We start from the raw sequence: 14,739 nt of genomic DNA on the forward strand, positions 1-14,739 counted from the left end.
GCCTTTTGCTCAGTTTATGACCTTTGTTAAGGAGAAAAGTAGAACTGTTAATGATTAACACAGCAGACATTGCCTCACTCCCACTTAAGTGTGTTTTGTTTTCTTTTTTCTAGAAAACACTTTCCTGGATAAAAAAGAAAACATTCCAGATGCATGATCCAGCTGTGTGTTTTCAATCCTTGAGAGAGTGCCATCCACATTTTAACAGTACCTGTGCCTGAGAATTTAATTTTTAAAAGACTTTTGATGTGTTTTTTGTATGAAGTACTTTTAACATATGTATTTCATTGCTGTGTTATACTCTGTATTTTGTGAGGTGAATGTTTTCCTTTTCTTTCTCCCTAACCACTAATGTTAGAATTGATTTCCAAGAATCAGCATGTATACTTAATACTGAATTTCTTTGATTTAACTGACTTAACAACTGACTAGCCATTGATGAGAACTCCTGATTTATATCTAGAACATTCAGATTTAGCCATAATGTTCCTTAGTGGTAGAGGCGTGTGCCTAGTGATGTAGAAAGAGACACTGACTTGGTGCAAGGCCATCTGCTTACCACATCACACCACTTAGAGACTCTTTGCTTCCTTGCTTTTATGTTTGTACACAACACCTAAAACCAGTTTTGCTGCTATAATTCTATACTGTTGATTCGTCTGCGATTTTATCTGTTAACCAAATAAAACATAATAGAATTTCCTAATGAGATATATCTTTATACTTAAACAGCTTTTTTAGAGGTGAGTTTTAAAGAAGTCTCTTAATTCTGATGCTAGGTTGTTTTTAAAACCACTATGCAAAGAACTCACCGCAAGCCACTTTTTGTAGTGTTCTCCACTAATACTGGTTATCCTGTGCTACAGAGAAAATCAAAGCAGTCATGAGCTCCAGTTTTCGTATTGCAAATAAGACTCTTACCTACAAAATGAGATTCAGTAAATATTTTTACTCAACCAAATTAAAAATTTTTTTAAGGAAAATTAGCAGTTGGTCTATTCAGAATCCAACCTTTTTATATTTTATACTGCACTTTAGTGTATTTTCTGTAACTGTAGGTATAGAAGATCTGCCTCCCCTGTGGAAATTGGGGTCTGTTGGTGGGCGTGCCCCTGAAGCCCGGCTTGCATTGAAAAGTGTTCCCACCCTAAGGCCTTGGTGCCCTGAACCTCTGATGCCTACCGGGTTCGCCTGATTTGTGTTTCCTTTAAATACTCCCTTTTTAAGTAATTTTCTGATGGGAGGAAAGTAGCAGTAATCATTTTTTTGTGTGCAGGCTGTCTCGTTTATTTTTAGCCATTGTCGTTTCATTCATTTTGTGTGATATAAACTGTGTGTCATGTCAAAGTGAAAGGCATTTCAAATCTGTAGCATAGGCTAGTGGGCAGGTCCACACAGTCGAAGCCACACCTGCTCTGTTTTCTGTGCACTGTAGCCTTAGTGTCACCTTTCCTCTTGTGTCTCCCTATGGTACACTCCAGCGGTTACCTTTTTTATCATTTCTACTGAAGTTGGGAAATTCAACCCCAGAAAGTGACAAATGAAAGGAGACAATGGTTGTGTAGGGAGATGGAGAAAATGCTTAATCTGAGGATGAGACAGGGTTTTTTGGTTTTTGTGGGGGCTAGAAAAAACATAAAATGAGGCAGTTAAATAATAATAGTTATGAAGGTATGCTACAGAAAATAATCTGGTGTTCTTGCTAACTTTGCCCTTCACTGTTGCTTAATTGTGAATAGCCAAAAGCTATATGTTATGGCTTATTGTGTGAAGGTAACTAAGAAGAAGTGTTCCATGACTTCAGAGTGCATCCATGCAGAGTCCATTATTTGAGTTTGACATTTAATAACTTTGCTGGAAAATCTGTAAAAAAAGAAAAACAAGTTTGCTGGTGACTAAGCCCCGCATATGTGAGTGAAAGTACTTCAGGCACGCTGCCTCCTGGTAACAGCTGTGCAGGGAGGGAGGACCCACACTGCTACACCTCTGATCCCCTTTGGTTTTACTACCCAAATCTAAATACATACTTTTGATAATAGATAACTGCTCTTTTACTAAGAGATAGTCTCTACCTATAGAAATGTATTTTGAAAACACTTATTTTACACAGCAATTTTGTATCCATTTAAACTAACCTTTTATCAATAAAGCACTATTGTTTAGATATTAAATGAGTATTTCTCTTGGTTATTTGCAAGGGAAAGTTGTGAGGTTTTCTGGGAAAATTCAAAGTCTTGACAACATCTGTGTATAAAATAAAGAAAAATTACTTGCATCAATAGCATCAGTACTGGACAACTTTGCATGTATTGGAGATCCAGCCCAAAAGAAAGCACAAAAGATTGGAAAGGAATTATTTACAGGTGATCAGATCATGTACTTAGAAAGTACAAGACATCTGGTGAAAATTAACACTAAGAGGTCAGTGATATCTATTTACTAATTAGAAAATGTAGTGAGAAAAGAAAGATCGCATTGATAATAGCAACTACTAAATTACTGGAAATGTAAGTGAATGATTGAAATATATCTAGGAAGAAATTTCTAACCTATAAATTTTCAAGAATAGGCTAAGGCGGCTCTGCCACTTGAGTAAAGGAAACTGGAAACCTGAACTGATCTGGGTGGCTGGATGCCTACACTGCAAGGCCTCTAGCCTTCTTGCTGCCCACTGGACTGACCATCCCAGGACCACCTGGGCCCCTTTTACCTTGCTATCAGTGTTTTCTGAGCTTCTTCCTTATAGACAGACCCCTGGGTACTGAAACTCTTGCTCTCTCTAGTTCCTCAGCTGACAGACAGCTGCCACACCTGCTGCCTTCCCTCCAGACTGCCAGCCTCGGGTCTCCAGCACACACCCTGTAGCCTACCAGGGGTCAGTACCACCCTCTGGCCAGGCTCTCACCTGCACTATCCCCACCCGGCCCTGCCCGTCTGCAGGCAGGGATCCTCTGTTCTGGGATGTGTGCACCACTCTGGGCCTGGTGGTGTCATTGGGGTTGGTTAGAGGAAAAGCCCCAGAGGTGGGTGGCACATGAGGGGAGCATCCCCCACAGCTGAGCCCAGTCTTGGTATGCCTGAGTCTCAGACCCCATAGTTGTCTCAGGAGAAACGAGGTTCCCCTGTCTGGGCTTCTGGGAAACGAAGGGTCAGATTTCACTCTGGAATCCATAGCACCATAGGAGGAGTCTCTTAAGTGCCCGGGTGTTTCCTGAAGTTAATTATTCCCTCAACAGCCACATGGTGACAGTGGGTGACAGGGCCGGGCTAGGAGAGCACGATGGGTAGGGTCTTGGAGAACACATAGGAGTTCAATGAACCTCTCAAGAGAAGGGAAGTATGCTACAGCAAGTCAGGCTTCCATTCTCGGGTAGGGGTCCCTAGGCCAGAGGAAGGCCGTCCTGGCCGCCACCACGGAGCAGCCTGTCTCAGCCTTAGCACACCCTCGCGCGATCCTTCGATGATCCCCTTCGGTCCCTGTAGTCCCACGAGGGATGCAATGCGTAGGAGTAAGGAGGAGGCTGGCAGCCAGGTACTGAGCCAAAGGGTGCAAGGAGAGCCGTCAAGGCCCAGGCCAAGACCTATCCCCGCCCAGCGAGCCTAGGCCTCGCCCAGCACCTATCCCCGCCCAGCGAGCCTAGACCTCGCCCAGGACCTAGCCCCGCCCAGCGAGCCGACTCCCCACCTAGGACCTAGCCCCGCCCAGCGAGCCGACTCCCCGCCCAGGACCTAGCCCCGCCCAGCGAGCCGACTCCCCACCTAGGACCTAGCCGCGCCCAACGAACCGACTCCCCGCCCAAGATCTAATCCCGCCCAGCGAGCCCAGGCTTCGCCTAGAACATTGCCTCGCTCAGCAAGCCGACACCCCGCCCAACGAGCCGAGCGCTGCACAGATTTATATCCTACGTCGCTGCCTGCCTGGTCCCGCCCCTTCTCCGTCCGTTCACCAATCAGAACTCGGTCTTGCGCTTTCAGGGCGCGGGATGGGGAGGCTCCGCCCTGGCGCCCCGCAGGCCAATCGACTGCGCGTCCGCGGCGCGGGGGCGGGGTCAGGGCGGGGCGCGCGGCGCGGGGGCGGCCGGCGGGCAGTCGGGAGCAGGCAAAGCCGACGCGAGTCTGGAGGCTGCTGCTCGCGACTTCGGCGGCCGGGCGAGGCCGGTGAGGACGCGGCGGGCGAGCGAGAGGCCGAGGGTGAGGAGGTGGAGCGGCCTGGGCGCGTGGGGCCGGGGTGGGTCTCTCCGGGTGGGCGGCGAAGCCCGAGGCCCGAGGCGAGAGGCCCAGGCGGGGCGGGCGCTGAGGCCGCGGTCCACCAGAGATGGTCCCGCCCGGCCTCTGAAGGCCTTTCGTGAGGCGGCTGGAGCTCCTAGGCGGGTCCGGGTTAGAGGAGCGTCCGTCTGTAGAGAGCCTGCTCCCTGGGGGCAGGCGGGGCGGTGGGCCGGGGAGTGGCCCGCGTGGACTCCCGTGTTAAGGGGTGCCGCGTGGAGGAGGCCGGTGGGGCTGTAGACCGGGGAGTGTCCCGCGTGGACTCGCGGGTTGAGCGGTGCCCCGTGGAGGCCGGCAGGGCCGTGGGCCGGGGAGTGTCCCACCCCGGAAGGACACCCCAGAGTGGGCCATAGGGACCCGCACGGTATGGGCCTGGAGGTGCCTGGTGGAGGCAATTTGTGCCGTTTGCCTTTTTAGCATTTCTTTAAATTGTATCTTAAAGGTGGGAATCAAGTGTTAGGTGTTAATATTTTTACTCCACTAAGGGCTAGAAATACTCCTAGGCCAGTGGGTACCCTACCATGGGAAACCCATGAAAACTGGGGACCAGAATATGGCCCAGTACATTACACACCCAGATTACAGGCACCTTTTCCATTTACGCTATGGCAGCAACCCCTGGCCTATCATGTGCCACTAATGGATTTGAAAAACAGAAATTAGAACAAGGCATCATTGAAGGAGAGATTGTCAATACATAGTGTTAAAAAAGGATGGGCAGATTTAAAACCCAAGGCCAAATCTTTAAAGGGTGGTTTTTCTTTCTGGGTTTGTTTTTGTTTGTTTGTTTTTGTTTTGTTTCTGTAGGGGTATTTTTGTCTGGGCCACTTTGTAAATGTTTGATAACCCTGAGGTGGCAGTGGGTTAGCGTGTTGGTCTTGTGTAGACTGCCTTATAACAGGCGACACAGATTTTCTCAGTACCAGAGAGATGGGAGAGGACATTTGAGGTAGGGAAGCATGGAGTAACCTTTACTTGTAGGCCAAATATAATTTAAATTTTCTACATCTGCTTGTTGAAAGTTTTGTTTTGTTTTGTTTTTTTGAGGTCCTTAAAGGTTTAGGAAGCACTTCATGCTCGTTATTTACATAGTTTTCCAAAACTCTTCAGAGACATGACCAAGTTGCACAGCCCCGTTTTAAAGTAGAGGAAAGGGAGGTTGAGAGAGGTGGAATGACCAGTTTAGGGTCACACCTAGGGTACTTGCAAATACCATCTGTACTTCTCATGTGCCCTATCCTTGTTGCAGATTCTCATTAGATGGTTCACTATTAACAAACTAAATGCTGGTGATGCAGTTTCCTGGACTGCAGAAGTTTGCTGGCTTATTTACCTATAGGACTATCAGTCGTTAGTAGATTTCCAGGTTCCTTCTATACTAATTCCTTTCCCAAAGAGGAAGTTGATATAAGGTGTATTCATTTCTCTCTGCCTCAGGTTCCTTATTCAAAAAATGAGTTTAAAATTTACTTGCCTTGGCCAGGCACTGTGGCTGTAATCCCAGCACTTTGGGAGGCCGAGGCAGGCAGATTGCATGAGCTCAGGGGTTCCAGACCAGCCTGGTCAACAGGGTGAAACCCCATCTCTACTAAAAATACAAAAATTAGCTGGGCTGGTGGTGCATGCCTGTAATCATAGCTACTTGAGAGGCTGAGGCACGACAATCACTTGAACCCAGGAGGTGGAGGTTGCATTGAGCCAAGATTGTGCCACTGCACTTCATCCTGGGCGACAGAGCGAGACGCTGTCTCAAAAAAAAAATAAAAAAAGCTGTGTTAACAAGATGCCTGGCACAAGGTAAGTGCTTAATAAATGTTAGCCATTATTATTATCAGGTGGACAAATAATCCGAGTAGAAAGTAGAACAAGCTAACCCTGGATATTTACAAAAAACAGTTGAGAAAAAATTAGGCAATAATTAAGCAAACTTATCCTGTTTGGAGGGAATGATATGAACTGGATTGCCAAAGCAAAGATCAATGCATGGGCAATTCCATGTGAGCTCATTTAAATCCATTTGGCCCAAAGAATTCAGTTGCTTCCTTCCTTTCCAAACACCCCTGCTTCTAGTCACATCAATACCTCTTCTATATTCAGACAGTAACAGATTTTTCTTACTGCTGCTTACCCTTTCAGTTTTGTTCTTATTTTTCCTTCACCCACTTTCATATCAGCTTGCCAGTTTCCCCTTTACTCAGTACATCATGAGCTTCATAAACACAGCATAGTGCTACATATACAGGCAAAACCCCATTGTAGCGTTGGATGCTGAGCTGAGGTGATTCCAGTCATGTTCTCTGAGATCAGAATATAGAGTCCTTTGACCATAGCGTATTTGTCAATGCCACAGGGAGTTGAAAAGTTGAGGATCCTACAAAGCAATATGATAAAGCCCAGTCTTTGGTGATTTTCTGGGGAGCGTTTAGTTGACAGTGATTCTACAAATTGGTCTAATCTTTTTGGAAAGTAGCAGTATGTGGCAAAGATTTTGATTTTGGAATCACACTTTTCAAAACAATCTGATAAACTTTGTTGTGTCAGTATGGTAGAGTACTCCATAGCAAGTAAACATGCTTCAGCAAGCTGAATCCCATCCTCCCATCCAAGGAAAATTTTGATCCATGGAAATATGCTTTAAAATGTGACTTAACTGAAAAGTTGAAATGGTGTGTACACAGCAATTATAGTGTAAAAATACATGAGGACAGGAGGGTAGTTAGAGTGATGTAAGTGGTTTTATTTTAAGAGTCATGAATTGTTTTCCCCTAAACTGGTGTTTTAGTTTATTGCCATTTTAAAATTCAAAAACAAAAAGGCCCTATAATGTTGTAGGATGCAGTGATGAATCTTGCTTCATCCCATCTTTCCCCTTCCCAGCCCATCCTCCTGATTGCTTCCCAAAACGAAAATGTGGTCATGTCCTATCCCAGCTGCAAAACCTACTTAGGTATGGGGTTCCATCCAGTTGGCTCACTGGAGCTCGCACAGCACAACCCCAGGCCACCTCCCCACCTCCCCTCGGGTGTCTCAGCCCAACTATACTCATCCTTTCCCAGCTGCTCCTGCAGTTTCTATGTAGTCCTCTGCCTGTGCACACACTATGCCCTTTGTCCACCGGGTCTCCTGTTCCCCTGTGAGGGAAGCTGCTCCGGGTCAGGCTAGCCAGCGGTGCTGCCTCTTACTTTCTGCTCTCTCTGTGACTGCAGTGGGTAGGTAGTACTGGTTACTTTCTCAGTTGTCTCCCTTTCTGAATTAAACTTCTGTATCTTTGTGTGCTCTGTGCACACCGTGCAATCACGATGGGGTTGAGGCCTCTTGTGGAGCTGAGTGACTGCTAACAAATCACTAACCTTTCTGAGCCTGAGTTCCTTGATGCCAGCTGCACATGGTTATTTTGAGGATTAAATGAGATGACATAAGCAAAGGGCTTGACATGCATCTCCTTGCAGTAGTGGTCATACAGGACGCGGTAGCTGTTGTAATGTGTACCAGTGCGTTTTTGAGGCCTCGTCTTGGACTTTGTCCTCTTGATGAAGCCTCCTCCCTGTCTCCCTCCAGCTGCCAACTTCCTCTCTACCATCCTGACTTTACTCACTCCAAGGCACTTAATCACCATTTAATATATGTTAGGTACTCTCTTCTTTGTATTTGTCCACTATGTAGGGACGGATTTTTCTCTCTTAGGAATTCCTGTATCCCTAAGCATTTAGACTTGCCTGAAACAGAATAGAACTCAATAAATATTTGAATGAATTAATCAGATTTCTTCTGAGGCAGAGGTAGATGCCAGGTTTTATGGAGCTTGAAGGTATACAATTTGGGGGAAGGGGAGAACTCTTTAAGAGAAAGAATACAAAGTTACAAATAAAAACTAATTTAGAAAGTGAGGCTGGGAGCAGTGGCTCACGCCTGTAATCATAGCACTTTGGGAGGCCAAGGCGGGTGGATCATGAGGTCAAGAGATGGAGAGGCAGGTGGATCACAAGGTCAAGAGATCAAGACCATCCTGGCTAACACAGTGAAACTCTGTCTCTACTAAAAATACAAAAAATTAGCCAAGTATGGTGGCATGTGCCTGTAGTCCCAGCTACTCAGGAGGCTGAGGCAGGAGAATCACTTGAACCCGAGAGGCGGAGGTTGCAGTGAGCCGAGATCACGCCACTGCACTCCAGCCTGGGTGACAGAGCGAGACTCTGTCTCAAAAAAAAAAAAAAAGTGAATATTTAGAATGAGAATGTAACAAATTTGAAAAAGCTGATCAATAATGCAAATGGCTAAATTGAGAAAAATAACGTTTGTTAATTATCTAACACACCTGTATAATATTTTTCCTTTGGCTGTGTACTTTTTAATTACATTTTCATATGACAGGATATAGAAAGAACTCAGTGATTCCTCTAGCACAGTTGATAAATTTTTATTGTTGATAGGGTACATAAAACTTATGGTTTCACATATAGATGTATTTGCTGTTTCTAGTACTGCTACAGGTTGGTGTCCCAGAAAAACAGATGTTCAGGTAAATCCTGTTTTGCACAATTCCATTCAAAAAAGAAAAAAAAAACACATCTAAGGCACACAGAATTGTACTGCTATATTGATTATTTTTCTGGTAACTGATCTATTCACTTATATTTTAGCACGTCTGATGGTAAATTCCCCACAAACGAGCATCTGGCTCCCTCCATTTCAAACCATGTTTCCTTTCCACTGCCCACACACTTCCCTGAGTCAGACCCCATTGGACCTATTCACATTGCCACAGGATCCCTGGCCCTTCACCTTTATTTCATAAAAGCCCTGGTGAACCAGCACAGTGGGTGATAGCAGTATTTCTAGAAGGAATACCTGCATTGAGATTGCTGGTAATCATCTAAGTTTGCATAGTAGAAGTAACTGTAAACAGCATAAATGTGGCCTGTTAAACCCAAACTCAGTGTCTTTCTCCAACTTAATATACCCTTAGGTGGATCTCAAAAATGCCAGCAGCCCCTCCCAAGCTACCTGACATGAAGGGGAAGAGGAACGGAGGCAGAGTTACAGTGGGAAAAGGCAGTAGTCTTAATTTATTGCAATTAGAATATTTTGGGGGTAAATTTTACAAAAGTGTATGACCATAGGGACACTCTGCTTAGGGCCTTTCTCAGGACCTTGGAAGGAGTTGGTGCAAGTGAGGGCGCAGAAACCTGAGCCAGACTAGCTCTATAGTCAAACTGCTTTAGTGGGGGTAGTTTCCTGGTCCCTGGCTTGATGCCAGATAACCCAGTAGGGGAATGTGAGGTGAAGGTGCTAAGTGAATCTTCCAGGAGCTAGTGGGAATGTGTTTGGGAAGGAGGAACTACTTTTAGAAATTGTTTAAATTACTGGGCTTTTATAAATCTCTTGTCCCCTTTATTATTATTATTATTTTTTTTTTTTTTTTGAGACAGAGTTTCACTCTGTCACCCAGGCTGGAGTGCAGTGGTGCACTCTTGGCTCACTGCAACCTCCGCCTCCCACATTCAAGCGATTCTCCTGCCTCAGCCTCCCAAGTAGCTGGGATTACAGGCACACGCCACCACGCCTGGCCAATTTTTTTGTATTTTTAGTAGAGACAGGGTTTCGCCATGTTGGCCAGGCTGGTCTCGAACTCCTGACCTCAAGTAAACCACCCACCTCCACCTCCCAAAGTGCTGGGATTACAGGCGTGAGCCATCACGCCTGGTCCTCCTTTATGATTAAAATCTCAGTTGCTTTGTTAGTATAGTAGTTAATAAGATGAATGTTGGAAAACAGGTATCAGTATCTGAACAAGAAATGGAACCCAGAGAGTGTTTAAAAATATTAAAATTGGCCGGGCGCGGTGACTCACGCCTGTTATCCCAGCACTTTGGGAGGCTGAGGTGGGCGGATCGTGAGGTCAGGAGATCAAGACCATCCTGGAGAACACGGTGAAACCCCGTCTCACTAAAAATACAAAAAATTAGCCGGGCATGGTGGCGGGCGCCTGTAGTCCCAACTACTTGGGAGGCTGAGGCAGGAGAATGGCGTGAACCCAGGAGGCGGAGCTTGCAGTGAGCCGAGATTGGGCCACTGCACGCCAGCCTGGGCAACAGAGCAAGACTCCATCTCAAAAATATATATATATTAATTTTTAATTGAACTATTTTTGAAAGAAGAGCAAATACATCTCTAAGGGGAAAGACAGTTATTCCAGCTTTCTCTTGGAAGGTAAGTAATGGCATACTGTAGGTAGCCCCTATCAGTTAAGACTTTTAAAGCTATTAGTACTTCTGCAGCATTCTGCAGAGAAACCATCTGACTTCAAAGATAATGTATACTCATCACTGTAGGCGATTTGACAAATACAGAAAATTCAGAAGAAGAAAATAAAAATCAATCCTCTTACCCCTCCCAATGATAACCACCATAAATATATTTTAAAATGCATGGATGTGGAGCTGTGGTTCTGGGAGGTGGAGGGAGCATATTCCATCCTGCCTCTCCCACTGTCTGTGGCTGTAAGACCTGGACATGTTCATGGGGCAGCTGTTGAGGACTCCGACAAGTAAACGATAACAGGCGGATGGGGGAGAAGGCCAGACTTTGAAGCACCACTTTGCACCAGTAGTGAGTTTCCTGTCTTCCCTTCAGCATCCCCTGCCCTGGACTCTGGCTGTCCAAAACCTGGAGGCAGGTACCCAGTGTCAACACGGAGAGCTACAGAGTAGTTTTGTAGTTGGGCCCCAAGACAGAAAGTGGGAGAAAGCTGTCATTTTTTCCCCTCTTGCTTCCTCTCCTCCGGTCAGCCCTGCAGTGGCGGGAGTGTGTGAACACCTAAAACTCTTAGGGAATGGGGAAAACCCCCAGTTGCCTTTTTATTCTCTTCCCTCCTGCAGCTCAGTCCCAGGCAAGATGCAGACACAAGAAGAGCATGGCTAAACGGAGTAATTAAAGCCATAGGTTTCTGGTTGGAGTCTGAAAAGGGGAGCCCAGGTCACTGGAAGGGATACTAGGGAGATTCCAGAGAGGGAATTGCTCAGGAAAGTGACCCCATGAAGTTGTTAGTTAACTTAGAGGCTCAATACTGAGCTATGCATGCGTTATGTGACCCAGAACAGGTTGCCAAAGACAGAACTCAGCTGTGGGATAGACCATCTCCTGGAAGGCAGGCTGGCCACCAAGCAAGTAGGGACTGCAGGACATTGCTGAGGAACACTGCAAAGGCTTTGAAAGTGAAAGTGACACTGATACCATGTTCTACAGAAGGCTGGTCAGGACTTGGGGACTGAATCCAGCCAGGCCAATGCCTGCTCAACAAAATACCATCATTCCCCATAGGATTTAAACAAGATCAAGAGTCTCTAAGAGCGTAATGTTAAAAATGTCCGGGATACAATGCAAAATTTACTCAGCATGTGAAGAACCAGGAAAATAACTCGTGAAAAAAGACACAGGCTAAAGCTGAGGTGGTGCCTGTGTTGGAATTAACTGATTGACTGTGGTCTGCAGATCTGTGACCTCCATGAGCTTGACCTCCTAGTGTTTATCCTGGGAATATGTGACTGACTTGGCAAAAGCACGTTGCAGATGTAATGAAGGGTACGAATCAGCTAGCCTGGATTCGTTGTCTAGATTATCCAGGTGGGCCTTAGGTAATTATATGAGCCTTTAAAAGCCGGGATCTTCCTCCAGCTGGTAGCAGATGGAGAAGGCAGAGAGACTGGAAGTATACGAAGTTTTCAGCATAACATTTGTGGCATGGAAGGTGGAAGGGGCCATGAGTCAAGGAATGAGAATGACAGACAGCTGACAGCTAGCAAGAACTAAGGACCTCAGTCTTATACCCACACAGACTTGAATGAGCCTGTAAGTGTATTCTCCCCCAAGAAAATCTACATAAGACCCTAGGTCAGCTGACACCTTGACTTACACCTTTTGAGACCCTAAGGAGAGAACTCTGGTGAGTTACATTACACTCAAACTTCTAACCCGTAGACACTGTGAGATAATAAAAGGCTGTTATTTTAAGCTGCTAAGTTTGTGGAAATTTGTTAAGGCTACAGTTTAAAAAAAAAAAAAAAAAAACTTTATAAAGCCCCTATTATTAAAATAGTCCAAGAAGTAAAGCTGCTCTTGAAACAGATGGAAATATAGAAAGTCTTGGCAAGAAAATAGAAGATATACAGAAGTGGGAATTTTAGTGAAAAATACAGCAACTGAAATAAAATGGAGGAAAGAGTGAATTCATAATGCATGGATTTACAGTTCTTTAAATCAGTTTTTTGTTTGTTTTTAATCTTTTTAATACTTTTCATTTTTTCTTGACAACTGTTCCTTCACAGTCATTTTTAATATATCTTTTCTGCTCTACATCCTGAGAGAAACTTCTCTAGTAATGAACTTTGGAAATGATCCCTGTAAATATAGTCTTATGTTTTTTAGTCCTGAAGAATTTGCACTGTAGTCTATTGGACTGGGAGCAGTGCCGGATATTAGTCTCACCCCTGCACAAATCAGGTCTGTGGCCTTGAGCAAGCAGCTTTGTTTTCAAAGCTATAGTTTCTTATGGAAAGTAGAGACTGGGCCAGGATTTCATAAAGTAGGAGCTTCTCTCTCCCTCTCTCTCAGCTTGAACTCTTGCATGGGTTACTTGAATCCTTATGTACATCAAAAATTATTGCTAGATTTGTTTTTTGTTTTGACTTGTGGAAAATTCCAAACATTCACAAAAGTAGAGAAAATAATAAATCAAAGCCAATGTATACAGCATCAATAATCAACACATGGACAGTCTTTTTTTCCTATACCCACCTCCACTGATCCCCAACTCGTTGGATTATTTTAAAGTAAATGCTAGATATTATTTCATTTTATCCATAAATACTTTAGTATCCATCTCTAAGAGAGAAGGACTTTTTTCCCCTTCATGTACCCACAATACCACTAAAACACTAGAAAATAATATTAACCTCTTAATATCATCTGATGCTTAGTTAGCATTTGCATTTCTCTGATCTGTAAATGTTTGATTCAGTATTCAAATAAGGTCCTATATATAGCATTTGATAACATCATACCTTATAGATAACATGTCTTAGCAGTTTGTAGTTACACACATACACACACCGTTTCCTTTTTTTGTTGCCATTTACCAAAGAGACAAGGTCATTTATCCTGTCGGATTTCTTTGTGATTCTTTTATTCCTTAGGATATATTTTCCTGGTGATGTAGAATGAAGTTACTGGGCTTTGAAGTCACTTGGAGTAATTTTCTTTAGTTTAGCTGATGTCTTGATTTACAGTTAAGACCATTTGTTTCATTTCGTTTGGGTTTTTAGGACTTGCTTTTCTGAAATATTGATTTAATTTTGCTTTCTAATTATGTGAAACCATTTATGAGGTTCCCATATCAAAACTACTAAACACCGTGTACAGTTTCCAACATTGTTTACCCCTTTCACTTCCTCCCTCATAGGTAACCATTTTCATTAGTTTTTGGTTTATGCTCTTTTTTTTTTTTAATATAAACAAATACATACCACTTTGGGAGGTTAAAGCAGTGGAATCACTTGAGCCTGAGAGTTCGAGACCAGCCTGGGCAACCTAGTGAGACCTCATCACTACTAAAAAAAAAAAAAAATATATATATATATATATATATATTTTTTCTTCCTCTTTTAACAGAGGTTAGCATGCCATGCACCTGGTTTTGCACCTTTTATTCACTTTCACACCAAAGCAGCATATACAGATCTTGCTTTTTTCTGTAAAGATTTTGATGTTAAATTGGATGGCTTCATACCATCCCCCACAGAAGTATTGAGAATCAGTTATCCAGATTCACTTCAGCTCCTAAAACTTCTGTTTTTCAGTTTGTAGAATTTTGTTTAACATGAAATCAGGATACCAGGTTGTAGAGGATCTAAAATACACTCTAAAGGAAATAATACATCTGTTTAGTGTTCAGGCAATTAAAAAAAAATAGCCTGGGGAGTAAAAGTAAGATTTTCAAATATTGGTTATGTACAAAGAAATCTCTTTGGAACAATTAGTCTGTGTGTATACTATGTTGTTGAATTTGTCTGAAAGTGATCTTCCTTTTCTTGCACACATTTAGCCACTGTTGCATTATGCTAAGGTAGGAAGATTGTGATAACATGATTTTATGGGGTATATTTAATTTTTGGCTACCAAACACTATAAATTAGTAGAAATCAAGAACACATTTCATTTGTTCTCACATTGAGCTGCCTTATCACAGAATCATGGATTCTTAGACCTGAAAAATATCTGATTAACCCTTCCCTTCCTTTGTTATTTTCCAGTTGAAAAAGCTGAGACTGGAAGTGGTGCCGTGACTGAGTTTGTTAATGGCAGAGTTGAAATTGAAATTTAAGCGTGCTGGCCCTGAATTTCCACCATCCCCAGCTGCTGCTGCCTCCTTCCTTGTTCCCCATTAGCGCCTGCGTTTTTATTTGGTCTTTTTTAAATCAC

At 43.8% G+C, this 14,739-nt stretch overlaps 2 protein-coding genes across 16 annotated transcripts in view; both read left to right on the plus strand.

Moving 5' to 3' along the window:
- The window catches only part of SEPTIN2 (septin 2), a 38,064-nt gene extending 35,893 nt beyond the window's left edge, over positions 1–2,171 (plus strand). For 4 of the 6 annotated variants that reach the window (XM_063712414.1, XM_024242870.3, XM_063712415.1 and 1 more), the window contains one exon: positions 114–2,171. The gene's annotated coding sequence lies outside the window, so the exon portion shown is untranslated. 6 annotated transcript variants of the gene reach the window in all.
- A 1,902-nt stretch (positions 2,172–4,073) lies between these two features.
- The window catches only part of FARP2 (FERM, ARH/RhoGEF and pleckstrin domain protein 2), a 142,409-nt gene continuing 131,743 nt past the window's right edge, over positions 4,074–14,739 (plus strand). For 7 of the 10 annotated variants that reach the window (XR_008523157.2, XR_008523159.2, XM_024243123.3 and 4 more), the window contains exon 1: positions 4,095–4,191. The gene's annotated coding sequence lies outside the window, so the exon portion shown is untranslated. Of the gene's footprint in view, positions 4,192–14,739 lie in introns of all 10 variants that reach the window. The other 3 variants (XR_008523158.2, XM_063712631.1, XM_063712632.1) reach the window with 2 other exon arrangements.

Source organism: Pongo abelii, chromosome 11, assembly GCF_028885655.2.
Source record: "Pongo abelii isolate AG06213 chromosome 11, NHGRI_mPonAbe1-v2.0_pri, whole genome shotgun sequence".
NCBI lineage: Eukaryota > Metazoa > Chordata > Mammalia > Primates > Hominidae > Pongo > Pongo abelii.